Genomic DNA, 15,387 nt, shown 5'->3' with positions numbered 1-15,387 from the left:
GACACCATGTCACCATGTTTAGTAGATAAAGATGGAGGCCTTTCAGTTAAATTTGAATTTTGTTTCAGCAACAAATTTTCCAGTTTCTGTATGTGTCTAGTTCAATATCTGTAACCCTATCTCAGTTTTGGTTTTTGTAGTCAGGGCTTTTTTTTTTTTTTCACAGTTTCCACATATAGTTTCACCTGTGAAAAACAACTATATGATATTTGTGTTTATACTTATTTCTAAGTACCTCATGTTACCTGGGAACAACACTTCAAAGATTTTTAAAGATCAAGATCCAAGAGAAGTTAAAGTGAATAGACATGGATGCCTCATATAAATCCTTATATTTCTCAACATGATAGTCAATAGTCTGAATAAATCTAAGAATGAAGGAGTTGGCACACCATTTCTATTCCCCAGCTTCTTAGAATCTCCCTTTATGCAGTGACAAATGTAAGCCTCAAATGTATTTCTTTTCTATAACGATTCATAGGTAGAAAATTGAGAAACATTTTATATGGCTAGTGTTTACCCAAACAGTCAATTCACACCACCTGATGCAGAGCAGCTCCAAGCAATCAGCAATTAGTAGAACAAAAATGGACTGGTTGTTTGCTAAGTCCTAAACTCACATCTCCTGGATCCTAGGCAGTCTCACCCCAGCTTCTAATAATGACTTATCAAGCAATAACATAAGTTATATACATTAAATATCCCAGAGATCATTAATGGCTAATGCTCTCTCATTTTATAAGAAACCAGATCTCTGAAATCATTCATGAGATATAATTAACTACAGATGAATTTTCTCTACTTTAGTACAAAGTGTTTTTGGTCCTGACACCACATTTTGAAAATATTAAAAACCAAAGCTTAAAGTGTGGTCTGCAGCTTGTGTTAATTATCCCTGGGTAGTTTATGGAAGCATTTGAGTGCTTAAGACATAGTTATCTAATATGATTTAAAAAGCCTGCCTCCATTTCAGAACTGTCTCTGTACTTTAATGATTATTTTATTCTCCTAAAGTTTAAATGCTAATAAGCCAAATGAATGAATACAGAAAGCAGATAATGAAAAAAGGGATAAGGCATGAATGGCAACCCTATTTATTGGACCATGTTTCACACATCAGAATCTGTTGGTCTAGACAGCTCTTTCACCAGAAGTTCAAGTGCTTGATTCTAAACTAGAAAGTTTTATGTGTGAAACCATGAACATAGTGTTGCATTCTTCCAGCTATTTAATACTTTCTCCATGTCAATGTTTGTCAGCAACTGGGACTTCTTTTAAAAGAAGTCTTCTAGAGCACCAGACTTATATTCCTGAGAGGAATACAAAGAGGTATTCAAAGAGGTCCCAAGTTCAGTCCCTGGGATACTATAAACTAGAACTGAGCATGAACTGGTCTTAAAACTAGAACTGAGCATGAACTGATCTTAATGTAAATGAGCAAAGGAATGTGACCTTCTTCACAACTCACAACTATGAGTATTTAAGAAAAAGTTTATTACTAGTGATTCAGTGGTGTTTTCTAAAATTATAAGATTTCAGGAATATAATTTCATATCCATACCTGGTATATTTAAGTCACCACATGCTGCATCCACTAATATCTTCTGTGTCTGCCCTCAGATAACCAACAGAGTTCTCCCAGAGTCTCAGAGACATTTTGATTAGCTTTTATTATTTTTTTTGCAAAGGAATGTGGAGTCTATTAATAGACTTTTGGGAAATTGTAAACTCTTAAGCAAAAAAATTAAAGTATTATAAAATTTTGTGGAATATATAAGTATATTTTTCCGGGAAAAATACACTGGGATTTTTATTGGCTTTATTTTCATTTGTATTTATTAATTTAGAGAAAAGGGATAATCCTGAATTGTCCCATGCAGGAGCATAATAGGACTCCTAGTTTGTTTTTATTTTCTTTGTTCCTTCTCAGAATTAATTTATATAGACTCCATATCACTGCTTTAACAATTTTATGGTCATTTTCTTTAAATAATAATAATATTAGTAGTATTTATTTATTATTTATTTATTACCAGAGCACTACTCAACTCAGGATTATAATGGTACAGGGGATTGAACCTGGGATTATGGAGTTAAAATTTCAATGTATTATGACTTCAGTATTCTTTAATATGATTTTCTTACATCTCAGGGTTTCTGTCTTTATAAACCTGTCTTGTTTTACGATTGAGCTCAGTGATAATATATGATTGGATTCACATAAATTATCTTTAGATTCTATGTCACATGAACACATTTTCTGGTAGTTATATACTGTTTTCGATATGATAAAATAAAATGATATTGTTATCAAATGGAAATTCAGCAAAGGGCTATATTCTTTTACATAAAATCTTTATAAGTGTTATATATATATAGCGTTTCTATATATAAGCTAAGACTGAGACTGAATTTTTTTGCAGAAAGAACCAGCTGAGGAATGTTTATCTCTAAATTTTTATGCTATCTACAAAAATATTTCACACAAGACAGAATTACAGAGGTGGGAGGATGCGTTTAGATTTTGGAGCAAAGAATGGATAAAGTTGTCTCTACTTTGAATTAACAAGTGTCTAGTTGGGAAACTAACTGTAAAGCTCTAGACACATGGTGGAGCCCAATTCATTTCCAATTGCCCTATTCCTCCAAATTTATCATTTAATTTCTTTTTTATAGTCTTACTCCACTGTATCTACCTGTAGCTATCTTTCTCTGCATTCAATTCCCTCCTTTCTCTACCTTCCTATCTTTGTTCTCCCATTCCACCTCTCCTCCCTCTAAGCAGATTTTTTTCTAGGACTTTTTATTAATAACTTAATATTGATTTATAAAATTATAACAGCACTTGGGAGTATGGATTGTTTCTGTCAACGCCCATGTTCAGCGGGGAAGCAATTACAGAATCCAGATCTTCAACCTTCCGCATCCCACAATGATCTTGGGTCCATACTCCCAGAGGGTTAAAGAACAGGAAAGCTATCGGGAGGGGATGGCATAAGGAGGTCTGGTGGTGGGAACTGTGTGAAGCTGTATCCCTCTTATCCTATGGTTTTTGTTGAAGCTGTACGCCTCTTATCCTATGGTTTTTGTCAATGTTTCCTTTTTATAAATAAAAAATTTTTTTAAAGTATAACAGCATTATAACTCCACATCATTCACACCACCAGAGTTCTTTGTCCCCGTTTCCTCCACTGGAGATTGCAGTTGTTCTCCCAGGTCACTGATATGGGTTGACTATTTGTGTGTGTGTGTGTGTGTGTGTGTGTATGTTTGCCCATTTTTTCCCTATGGTCTTGTTTTCTTTTCCTTTCTAAATTATACCTATGCTCATAACTACTTCCAAATGTCTTTTCTTTTTTCCTCTTCTTTCTCTGGGTCCTGATGGAATTGGAATTCAGAGCCCTTTAGTTATCTTCCCCTAACATTTCTCCCCCTCTGAGAGTGTGGACCGGAAATTTTTATGAGATGCAGAAGATGGAAGTTCTGGCTTCTGTAATTGTTTCTTTGCTGGACATGTGCACTGGCAGGTTGATTCATACTCCAAGCCTTTTTCTGTCTTACCTAGTGGGATAGACAGGTGAGGTTCTGGGACACATTGGTGTTGTTTTCTGCACAGGGAGTTCAAGATGAAATCGTAGCAGCATCCTCAACTTGAAGCACCACAGATTTGATCGAACTGTCCCCAGTGTTCTCTCCAGCAAGGTGCTCATCGTAACTTCTCTACTTCCCTTTCTAATTCATCTTTTTCTCCAAGTCCTTTTCCCCAGACATCTTTCTGTTACATTGTTTTGAGCTCTAGCCCAGATTTGCTTTTCTGTCATAGTTGTATCAGCCTCTGCCTTAATGACTGGAAACCTTTCCTGCTTTTCTTCTGTTGACTGCTATTGCTCCCTTTCTCAGTGTGACCTGGGTTATCCCACCACCATGCTGCTCAGTGACTGACTTCTCTGTCCCTTTCGACCTTACCACCATTCTCTTTTCAATTAGTCAATTTCTTACCTATGATGTATTTAGATAAGTGTTCGTGTTTACATTAAACACAAATAACATTATGTTAACCTACAGCAAAGAGTTCAAACAATTCATGTAAAATTAAAAGGGGGAATATTACTTACTTACTTACTTACTTACTTAATTAATTAATTAATTAATTTGCCTCCAGTGTTATCACTGGGGCTCCGTGCCTGCATTACAAATCCACTGCTCCTAAGGGCATTTTCCCAATTTTTTTGCCCTTGTTGTTGTTGGATAGGACAGAGAGAAACGGAGAGAGGAGGGGAATACAGAGAGGGGGAGAGAAAGATAGACATCTGCAGACCTGCTTCACTGCTTGTGAGGTGACCTCCTTGCTGGTGGGGAGCCTGAGGCTTAACTGGGATCATTATGCTGGTCCTTGTGCTTCCCGTCATGTGTGCTTAACCCTCTGCACTACAGCCCAACCCCCTACTTTCATCTTTTATCTACATTTGTTCAAATTTTCAACAGCCACTCCCTGTTTCTAGAGTTAAAATGTTTGATTATATCTACTGATAGAAAGCTAAATGACATATTTGGAGAAACAGGACAAGTTAGAAATGAACTGAGCTCTACCATGACTCCATAGTTCTAATGTTTGTTTCCCCACTAGATAGTGCCCTGATAATTCATTAACTTGAAGAAATAGAGATAGCTTTATTTATCCTTTCCTTCAACTCTGACCTCTTTTTCCTCCTATAATTCTGTGTTTTATGAAGTATATTTGTTATATATATTTTTTTTGAGTCTCTGTTTAAATTTTTAATATATATATATATCATTTCATCAAAATAAGAAAGAAATGAAATACCAGTTTGGTATATATATGTATATATATATATATATATATATGTGTGTATGTATTAGAGAAAAGGGGCTAGAAAGTTGGGTTAGGGCAGAGGGTAGCTCTCATTCTTGAAAAAAAAAATTCTGTGGCTAAAATTAACTATTTACCTCCATCCACCTGATCCAGGGTCCATATATATTTAGCACCGGAGCCTGTGTAACCTCTAAGTCCCTAACGGTCTGAGCTTACAGCTCATGGTCACAACTGGGAACACTGCAGGCTGCATTCGTTTCAGGACCAATCTTTCTGGAGTGGCAGGGCAGGATACTCCAGCCTCCCATCAGAGACTGGGGCTGTCCCTACTGCCATTGCTTTATGGTGAGGGCAAGGTCCTGGGAAGTCCCACAAGATGCTATTCCTTATGGAATCGACCAATGGTGGTGGAAAGAGGGATCTTTTAGAAGTGTAGGCCCATCATATTTGTGTGGGAATCCAAGGATTCCCTAACTAGGGCCCCAGATGATGAGGTGGTGTGATATTGACCAAAAGGACCATTATTAAGTGGGCCAGTCTCTTACCATTATTCAACTTTTGTAGTCCTCTCTTTATCTGATGATCTTAGATTTTTCTCTCAGTTGTTTAGGCATTGAGTATCATTTGTTTAACCCAGCCAGAGTTAGGTTTTTGGTAATCTGTCTTCTTTGGGCCTTGTATGAAGTATATTTGTAGGTAACATTTAAAGACAAAAAATTCTTAGATGCTTCCTTCAAAAAAAAAAAAGAAGAAAGAGAGAAAGAAAGAAAGGAAATATCAGTTTGGTTTATATACAAAAATATATAGCTGGAGCCTGAGTGGTGGCACACCTGGTTGAGCACACGTGTCACAATGCGCAAGAACCCGGGTTCGAGCCCCCAGTCCTCACCTGCAGGGGGAAAGCTTTGCAAACAGTGAAGCAGTGTTGCAGGTGTCTCTCTCTGTCTCTCTCCCAACTCTACCACCCCCTTCTCTATTTCTGGCTGTCTCTATCCAATAACTACATCCTTTTGAAAAAATTCTTAAACTGAATTATATAACACAAATGCATTTTTCTATAAACAGACCATACTATTAAAGAGACAAACTCATCTTAATTTTATACATTTGCTCTTTTGAAGCAATAATAGTATCAAAACATTATGTAATGTTATGTTTGACTAATCATATGACTGCTTTTGTAGAGGTAAAGGAAGTATAGCTTACTAAGATAAATCTTGAAGGAAAATCTGCATAGGAATTTCTTCTGCACCACAAAATTCATGAACTTTCTGACATCCTGTTAGTAAAGAAAGAGTCCACTTCAAAAAAAGTACCTAATATTTAACTCAGTTCCTTTCACAAGAGGGTTCATATCTTTTACTTACCAGTTAGAGCCAGACAAGCATATAATGTATGTACTCGTCACAGACCAGAGATTTCTAAAAGAAAAAAGAAAAAAAAACTTAAACTAATCACCTTTAAGCCTATTGGGAATAGTTCTTTCAGCAGAATCTAACAAAAGCAAACATGAAACTAGTAACCCTGAAAAGTATTTGTGTAGTTTCCTTCTGTCATAGTGCTGCTGGCACAGTCCCAGTCATCAATTTTTTATGTCCTGCAGATTGCAGTTAATCATAAATTGTGAATTTATTGTTCTTATCTGAACTTTCCTTTTGTAAATTACATGCTGTTCCAGTGATGTATGTTTAAAGGGCCATATCCCAGAAGAGGAACCCATCATGTTACCACAGTAAAAATAAGGCCTTCCTTTGGCCCCTACCATTGGGTTTCAAGAATTCCCACTGTTGCATCCTTTTAATAATTTTGTGGTTTGTTTTTTTTTAGTTGGAGCTTCATGCATGCACAGTTTCACTGCTTCCTGGGGAAACTTTTGTACCAGGACACTTAAATGAGGTGCAAGGGCTCAAATCTGGAACCCTGAGAATTGTGAAATACACACCTGACGGTTGTTATCTCGTCAGTTCTTAATTTATTCTTCTAGAATCTTCCCAACACTAAGTTACTCTGTAATCTTGGCCTTGTTTGCGTCTTTACTTTCTTGAACAAAAACAATTTTCAGGAGAGTTCTGAATTGAAAAATACTAATTTAGTATATCAGGAATTTTGGATAGTAGAAGATACTTTTCTAAGCTGAACTAGAGTTTTTGCCATATGTAGAAAAAGGGAGGGTGCATGTGAATCATAAGCCTGTTCTTAAAACCCAGTGTTTCAATTTCCTAATTTGTAACACTATGTAAGTTACTTCTCTGAACTACCCTGTCTTTATATATAAAAGTGGAGTGAGTGCATAGATTGTAGTACAGGTAAATAACAAAATATTTGAAATTAACAGAGGAATCAAGGATGTTCAATAAAAGTAATGACAAATAGTTTTGAGAAGTAACATATAAAGAGAACTGTACTATTATATTCTCTTTAACTCTTTTCCCACTTAGATAAGAAAGCATATATATATATATATATATATATATATATATATATATATATAATCACCTAGCACAGTGACCAGGAGATGGTTAGCTACCAAGAAGTGTTCTTCCATTTAACATTTCAAATTGCTCTTGATCTCAAATTGTATTATAGGGTCATTGTAATCAAAACTACTTGGAACATGAATAGACACCCTGACCAGTGTAATAGAATTGACAGCCCAGAAGTAAGCCCTCACACCTATGGACATCTAATCTTTGATAAAGGTGCCCAGACTATTAAATAGGAAACGGGTAGTCTCTTCAACAAATGGCGTTGGAAAAATTGGGTTGAAACATACAGAAGAATGAAACTGAACCACTAAATTTCACCAAACACAAAAGTAAATTCCAGGTGGATCAAGGACTTGGCTGTTAGACTAGAAACTGTCAGTACTTAGAGGAAAATATTGGCAGAACTCTTTTCTATAAATTTTAAAGACATCTTCAGTGAAATGAATCCAATTACAAAGACTAATATACCAATGGGACTACATCAAATTAAAAAGCTTCTGCACAGCAAAATAAACCTATACCCAAACAAAGAGACCCCTCACAGAATGGGAGAAGATCTTTACATGCCATACATCATATAAGAGGCTAATAATCAAAATACATAAAAAGCTTGCCAAACTCAACAACAAGAAAACAAATGACCCCATCCAAAATGGGGAGAGGACATGTACAGAATATTCACCACAGAAGATATCCAAAAGGTTGAGAAACATATGAAAAATGCTCTAAGTTATTGATGGTCAGAGAAATGCAAATAAAGACAACAATGAGATACCACTTCACTCCTGTGAAAATGTCATACACCTGAAAAGATAGCAAAAGCAAATGCTGGAGAGGTTCTGGGGACAAAGGAACCGTCCTGCACTGCTGGTGGGAATGTAAATAGGTCCAGTCTCTGTGGAGAGCAGTCTGGCGAACTCTCAGAAGACTACAAATGGACCTACCCTATGATCCTGAAATTCCTCTCCTGGGGATATATCCTAAGGAATCCAACACACCTACCCCCAAAAATTTGTCTATAACTATGTTCATTCACAACTCATAATATTTAAAAACCGGAAACAACCCAGGTGTCCAACAACAGATGAGTGGCAGAGCAAGTTGTGATATATATATGTGTGTATGTGTGTGTGTGTGTATGTATGTATGTATTAGAATACAACTCAGCTATTAAAAATGGTTATTTCAAAGAAATCATGTTAAGTGAAATAGGTCAGAACAGAAAGGTGAATATGGGATGATCTCACTCAAAGGCAGGAGTTGGACAAACAGGATCAGAAGAGAAAACACTAAGTAGAACTTGGATTGGAGTTGGTGTATTACACCAAAGTAAAAGACTCTGGGATGGGTGGAAGGAAAGTTCAAGTCCTGGAACATGATGGCAGAGGACCTAGTGGGGGTTGTATTTTTGTGTGGGAAACTGAGAAATATTATGCATATACAAACTATTGTATTTACTGTCAACTGTGAAACATTAATCCCCCAATAAAAAAATAAAAAGTTACTCTTGAGTCAACATTCAATAATTTTATTTAGCAATATTGTTTAAACATGAGAGTGCAAACAGTTCATTGTGGTATTGCATGAAAATTCAGCAGGTCTGGGATGTGACCTGCAAGTTCACATCTCTAACAGGTGAAACCTGTGAGAAAGACTCATAGCAAGGAAGAAGCATGGAGATAGCAAGACAATAATGGATCAGGCAATACATTCCCTGTGATTTTTTCTTGCATTATGCTATTCCTTACACCAGTCCTTGCGCTTTGTGCCACGTGCACTTAACCCGCTGTGCTACCGACTGACTCCCGGATTATGCTATTCCTTAGGGCTCAGGTATGATATTTCATTGTACATTTTAAAGTGGAGCAGTTGGTGCTCCATGGGGCTTAGTGAATTAGTCAGTAGTCAACATCATTCAACCTTATTGTTCAATCACATTCCTTACCCACCACAATCATTTCTTAAAATTGTGTAACTATGCTACTATATTTCTATCTAGTTGTTGTGTTCCTAGAAGAGTTACCAGGTTTCTTTTGATATCCTTATCACTATTTTTCTAACTCTTGTTTGATACCTTTGTTCATGGTAATATGTAACCATGACTGTGAGTTTTTGGCATTCTTGTTGCTAGAAAGAATTATGTTAAGTGAGATAAGTCAGAAAGAGAAAGACAAGTATGGGATGATCCCACTCATAAACAGAAGTTGAGAAAGAACAGAAAGGGAAATGCAAAGCAGAATTTGACTCAGTTTGAAGTATTGCACCAAAGTAAAAAATACTTTGGTGAGTAGATTTTGGTGAGGAGAGTAGATTTTCAGCTTCACTATAGGAGGGTAGGGACACAGAACTTTGTTGGCTGGAATGGTGTTAATATATATTCCTATAATGATAGAAAGAGAGAAAGAAAGGAAGGAAGGGAGAGACAGAGAGGGAGGGAGGGAGAGAGAGAAAGAGAGAAAGGGAGAAAGAAAGAAAGAAAGAAAGAAAGAAAGAAAGAAAGAAAGAAAGAGAGAAAGAGAGAGAGAACATGCCACTAGCTCTTTAGGATGAGCTATCTGTGCCCTTTCCAGAACCAGTGAGGATCCAGATACATGAAGAACTCTCAGCTCAGGGATGCCACAAGCATCCTTGATCTGCCAGCTGAAATATTTTCAGCCACCTTACTCTTTCCAGTTCAATATCAAAGGGTAAGGTCCTGTTGCTTTACATTCACTACTCTTATTTATATTCAGTATGCTTTATGTTTTCTTAAGTCCATTCCACATTCATTTTTTTCAGCATTTTCTATAAAGGAATTAATGGTTTATAGTAGGTACAGTTATACTTACATATGTAAAGTTTCCCAGTTTTCTGTAAAACATTCTCACCCCCAGCCTAGGTCTACCTCCACCATCATGCACCAGGAGCTAAAAGCTCCCACCCCCTGGCTGTCTACCCCCCCCCACCACACACAGACACACACACACTCCCTATTCCTTTAATTTGGTGCAATGCACCAAGCACAGTCCAAGTTCTACTTTGTGCTTCCCATTAAAGTTCTTATTTATTAACTTCCTTTTTTTATTGGTGATGTAATACTGATTTACATAATTATGAGAAAACAGGGGTATAATTCTACACCGTTCCCGCCACCAGAGTTTTGTGTCCCCGTTCTAGGCTGCACTCATTTGAGGACCAATCTTCTTCAAGTAGCAGGGTAGGGTGACCAGTCTCCCTTTGGTAATTGGGGCAGTCCCTACCAATGCTACTTTATAGCAAGGGCAAGGTCCTAGAGAGATCCATGAAAAGGTTTATGATGGTATTCCTGGTGCAAATTGACAGTGATGGTAGAGACAGGGATCTATTAGAGGTCAAGGCCCATCATCTCTATGTGGGAATCCAAGGATTCCCTGACTAGGGTCCCAGGTGATGGGGTAGGCCATCATTAAGTGAGACAGTCTCTTGCCCTTTTCTAGCCTTTGTAGTCCTTTCTTTAGCTGATAAGCTTAAGCTTTCTCTCAGTTGTTAAAAGTGTAGAGTATTAAACCAGTATTAGGTTTATGGGGTCTGGGCACAAGTTAGGGAAGAAATATACCTAGGATTTTAGTGAGGTCTAAGTTAACCTTGAGTTTTATTACGTTTACTTGTTTGATGATTCTGGGGAGCCAGAGACGACCCGAACTGCCCCTGCGGCTCCAGACAGACTATGACCCACATAGTCAACGACTGCCACCTCTCCAGATTCAAAGGAGGTCTCGAAACTTTACATCAGGCTCAACCTGACGCTGTTGACTGGCTACAGAAGAAGGGCAAACGCTAGAAGAAGAATAAAAGTTGTCATAGGGACAACTAATTGTCTTTTATTTGACATATATTTTTTCAAATTTATCTCTTAGCCAAATGTATACAATGTTTCTTCTAAAGATTATCAAGGCATGGTAACAGTACCCTTATTTTTCAATAAATCCCTTGGACTAATACTTTGCTGTAGAATACTTCTGCTATATGGACTTCACATATTAGAAAATCATGCTTCCCTCCCACTCTATGGGGTACCCTTCCCATAGTTGCCCCACAGAGTTTAGAACCAACCAAGATCTTTTGTTCCCAGTTTAGGTGTTCTTTTCTTACTAATGCTTGTTCTTCTTTCCCCCCAACTTTTCTTTTCACATGAGTTCATAGAAACCAAAGAGGTATGGTTTCTATCCCATTTTTTAAGCTAATGTTGATGGAAATATATTCATAAAGCATTTTTGCAAAGATTCTTTAAGATAATCTCATAATGATGAGAACACAATTATCATATTCAAAGTTCAGTCAATGAACTTAATTGGATAAACAAGTTAATGTAGCATAATAAAAAATATTACAGAAGAGTGAGTTTTGATGTGATTATTAGTCTTCCTTTTCACAGGGAATGACAAATGTTCTTGCACCAAAGGCAACTAGGCAAAAGTCTCAGGATTGCTGATCTCTCTCTCTCCCTCTCTTTTTTCCTTCCTTTCCTTACCATAATTTTAAATTTTATCTATATGAATAACTATGTCATAATTTACTTAATTTCCTAATATGGGACATTTGTTTATTTTTCCTGCCTTGACTATCATAAATCACACTGATCAGTTTAAATCTAATCATCTGCTACTCACTCATTTTCAGTTTTATCTACTGGCACCTATTTATCTCCAGATATCCTAGTAGGTATGGTATTTCATTTTCAAAACTGCATTGCCTGGGGCCTGGGAGATGGTGCAGCCAATATATCACACACATTAAGGTGTGCAAGGACCCATGTTTAAGTTCCAGATCCCTATCTGCAGTGAATGGGAAGCTTCATGAGAGATGAAGTAGTGCTGCAGTCGTCTCTCTTTCACTCTCTTTCTCCATTTTCCCTTCCCTCCTAACTTATCTCTATCTCTATCAATAGAGAGAGAGAGAGAGAGAGATAGAGAGAGAGAGAGAAAGGGAGGGAGGAGAAAGATGTCACTGAGAAGGGAGATGGTACCGAGTCCCACCAATAACCCTAGTGGCAATAATAATAATAGATTTAAAACTACATTGCCTGACAAGCAAGGCAGCTCACTTGGAGAGTATACCTGCTTTGTTATGAACATGTCTCAGCTTGGATCTAGCCCCTATTTCACTAGGGAGAACTTTGTGCTGTAGAATCTTTCTCTCTCTTCTTTCATCTTTGACCTTCCCTTTCTGTATGAAAAAAAAAAAGTCCTAGAGCAGTGGAGTCCAGACAAAGGAAAAAAATGAATGAATGTTGCCCAGCATGACATTTAAATAAATTTAGTAACTTTGCTATAGTATAATAATTATAGTGCTTAAAAACTTGGATTCTGAAGTCAGCTTAAGTATGAATTCTAACTCTGCCATTTACTAACTGTCTGACCCTGGACAAGATATTCAACTCCTCTGTACTTTTTTTCTCTTAGTAGAATTGTGAGGAGTAAAGAAATGGTATATTCAAAAGGCACAGGGAAGTAGCATTTAGTCTATGCTCAATTAACATTAGCTATTGTTAATGACAGTAAAATTGCCTTGCCTTTTTATTCAAGTTATCAAACCTCAATTTCCACAAAAAAAATAAAGCTATAGAGAAAAACTTTCTTATAGACAGGGGAATATGGTGATAATGGTGGTCTCAAATGGATATGGTCCTTATTAAGAAGCATTATTGCTTCTGATTATGTGGTCAGGTATGAAATTCTATACTACAGTGGAATTGCTGCACTAGAATGCAGGCTGTCAGGCATCTCATTAGCAGTGAGTTTGGTGGAGGCAGCTAATAGCACTCAATATCTCCATCACTTGCATTTGCCAAGTGAAGTGTTTAGACTCACTTGGATTATCTGTGATCCTCCCTGTCCATGGGGGCTAGAATTGAAAGGCATACATTTATTTTTACTTCTCCCCTAGGTTTCTTTTCTTCCAGTGAAAGTATGAAAAAGTGAAGTTTTTTGTTTACTTGGGCTTTTTCTAAAGGATAGACTTTATTAAACTCACTTGACCTCCTTAGAGGGCCTGCTCTACAAACAGTTCTTCACTGACCAGCAGGCTTCTGGCAGCTGGGACACCCCTCTGTGGGAGCAGTGGCTAGGTATGAACTTGGGAACTATTTTGGGAGACATGAAAATGCAGGAAATGTAAGGTCAGTTGTTAACTCTTAGCTACTGGAGAAACATAACAGAAATATCTGAATTAAGCATTTTTCTGCATTTAAATGATTATACCAAGTGCTTGGTTGATATGAAAATAAATTTAACAATAAATCAAATATATGAAGGGAAGAAGAGGCATTTTTCTTATCTAAAAATGCTCTTGGGTTTCACACAGCGAAAACAAAAGTGCACCATCTCATGACTTATTCTTGGGGCCTGGGGAGTTGACTCAGTAGTAGAATACATACTTAAGAGGCCCTGGGTTTGATCCCAGCACCACATAAATGCCAAATGGTGCTCTTGGTTAAAATTAAAGGCTTAGTTTTTATTTTTTGTCTGTATCTGACCAACTAAATCCTGGAAGTAATAAAGCAGCCCAAAAGTTTTCTTTTGGCAAAATTTCTTAATCATCACTTAAATCAGTTGTTTGTTTTAATATAATTTAGTTCTGAGGTCCATAATAAAATTTAATTTTCAATTGATCTAACATTTGTTTTAAATACTGTAAAATTCAGCAGTCTAGCTTTGCACTTCTATTTATGGATACAAAGCACTCTCCATACCACCAAAGTTCTGGTTCTACCCCTCTTCCTCTTGTTCTTTGATAGCCACCATAGTTTTCATCAAGTCTAAGTTGATTCTTTTTGTCAGCTCATTTGCTTAATTTTTGGTATTCTGCATATGAGTGAAAGTGAAACCATCCACTTCCTACTTATTTCACTTAGCAAAATCACTGTGAGTTCCATCTCTTTTCTCCCCAAAGGTACAATTCCGTTCATTTTTTTCACTTTATCAATAAGTTTATTATTGTCTCTATCTGAAGTTTCCATTAAAACATATCATGGTTTGGTTTAATTTAGCTCTCAGCCACCTGTTCCTGAGCTCTGAGGAAGCTTACCTTCTTTTGACTTATCCTGTCTTTCTTCTGATAAAGGGACATTTTGGAATGGTTCCATCTCTTCTTTTTAACTTCTCTCATGGGCTTCTTCTAATAGACTGGATTCTCTGGTAGAGCAATGTGAGCTTTATTATACATCTCCTCCATGTCTGGAGTCACACTGTTCTTGATGTATTGAGAGAATGGTTTCTTATAAGCATCCTCATCTTCTTCCATTAGGTAACGCATATAGTCTACAACATTCTGGCCCATGGTGTGCTTCCATGAACTTCTGCACTGAATGTTTTACTCTCTGAATCATAGCCAGGAAATCATTTAGTACTGTGAGGGATAGACAGATCTCCATCTACAGCTCCCTTCAGGGCTGGCAAAACATTTTTTACAGTGGTTGTTCTGGCAAGTCCTGCATCTAAGTGGCAAATAAAGATGCCAGGTTGATCATTAATGCTTTCTACATTGTATTCATCTCCAGTCACCTCGACTTGGTCTTCATAGATCATATCCTTGCCAAACCTATTGAGAAGCCTGCTCACCAGCAGCAGACCAGTACAATATGCACCAGCATAAGCATAGCAGTAGTCCATAGACTATTCCACAACTTCATACCCAGTCATCTGTCAAAGGGTATTTATTTGGATGATGTCCCTGGTCCTACTTATGTAGTGCTATGATGTGTAACAAGAGACTTGATGAAGTAATGAAAGTACAGTAATCTGTAAGTAGACAATCGTATAATTAGCAGTGTTTTGTTTTCTAATGCTTTCTTATAAACTAGAATTCTATTCCAGTCTTCCCTTACGGACATTTCCTTAAAATATAGACTTTATGATCAAACCCTATGGAAGAATTTTTTTTCTAAAAAAATTAAAAAACAGAAATAATAACTGATTAACTATTGTTTGAACACGTTTATCTATATTAATTATATGAGTTCTGGAAACCAAGAAATGATTTTACTGCAAAGAATGAGTATATCCTACAGCTATTGTGATTTTCAAAGTTTTGGAATTTCTGCTAAGTATT

The 15,387-nt window shown here is 36.9% G+C and overlaps 1 protein-coding gene and 1 pseudogene across 1 annotated transcript in view; one reads left to right on the top strand and one right to left on the bottom strand.

Moving 5' to 3' along the window:
• The window catches only part of KIF6 (kinesin family member 6), a 538,059-nt gene that overhangs the window by 291,768 nt on the left and 230,904 nt on the right, over nt 1–15,387 (top strand). The gene's annotated exons all lie outside the window — the stretch shown is intronic.
• Nucleotides 14,323–14,948, bottom strand: LOC103108842 (large ribosomal subunit protein uL18-like; annotated as a pseudogene).

Source organism: Erinaceus europaeus, chromosome 4 (assembly GCF_950295315.1).
Source record: "Erinaceus europaeus chromosome 4, mEriEur2.1, whole genome shotgun sequence".
Lineage (NCBI taxonomy): Eukaryota > Metazoa > Chordata > Mammalia > Eulipotyphla > Erinaceidae > Erinaceus > Erinaceus europaeus.
This window is presented reverse-complemented; position numbering and strand designations above follow the sequence as displayed.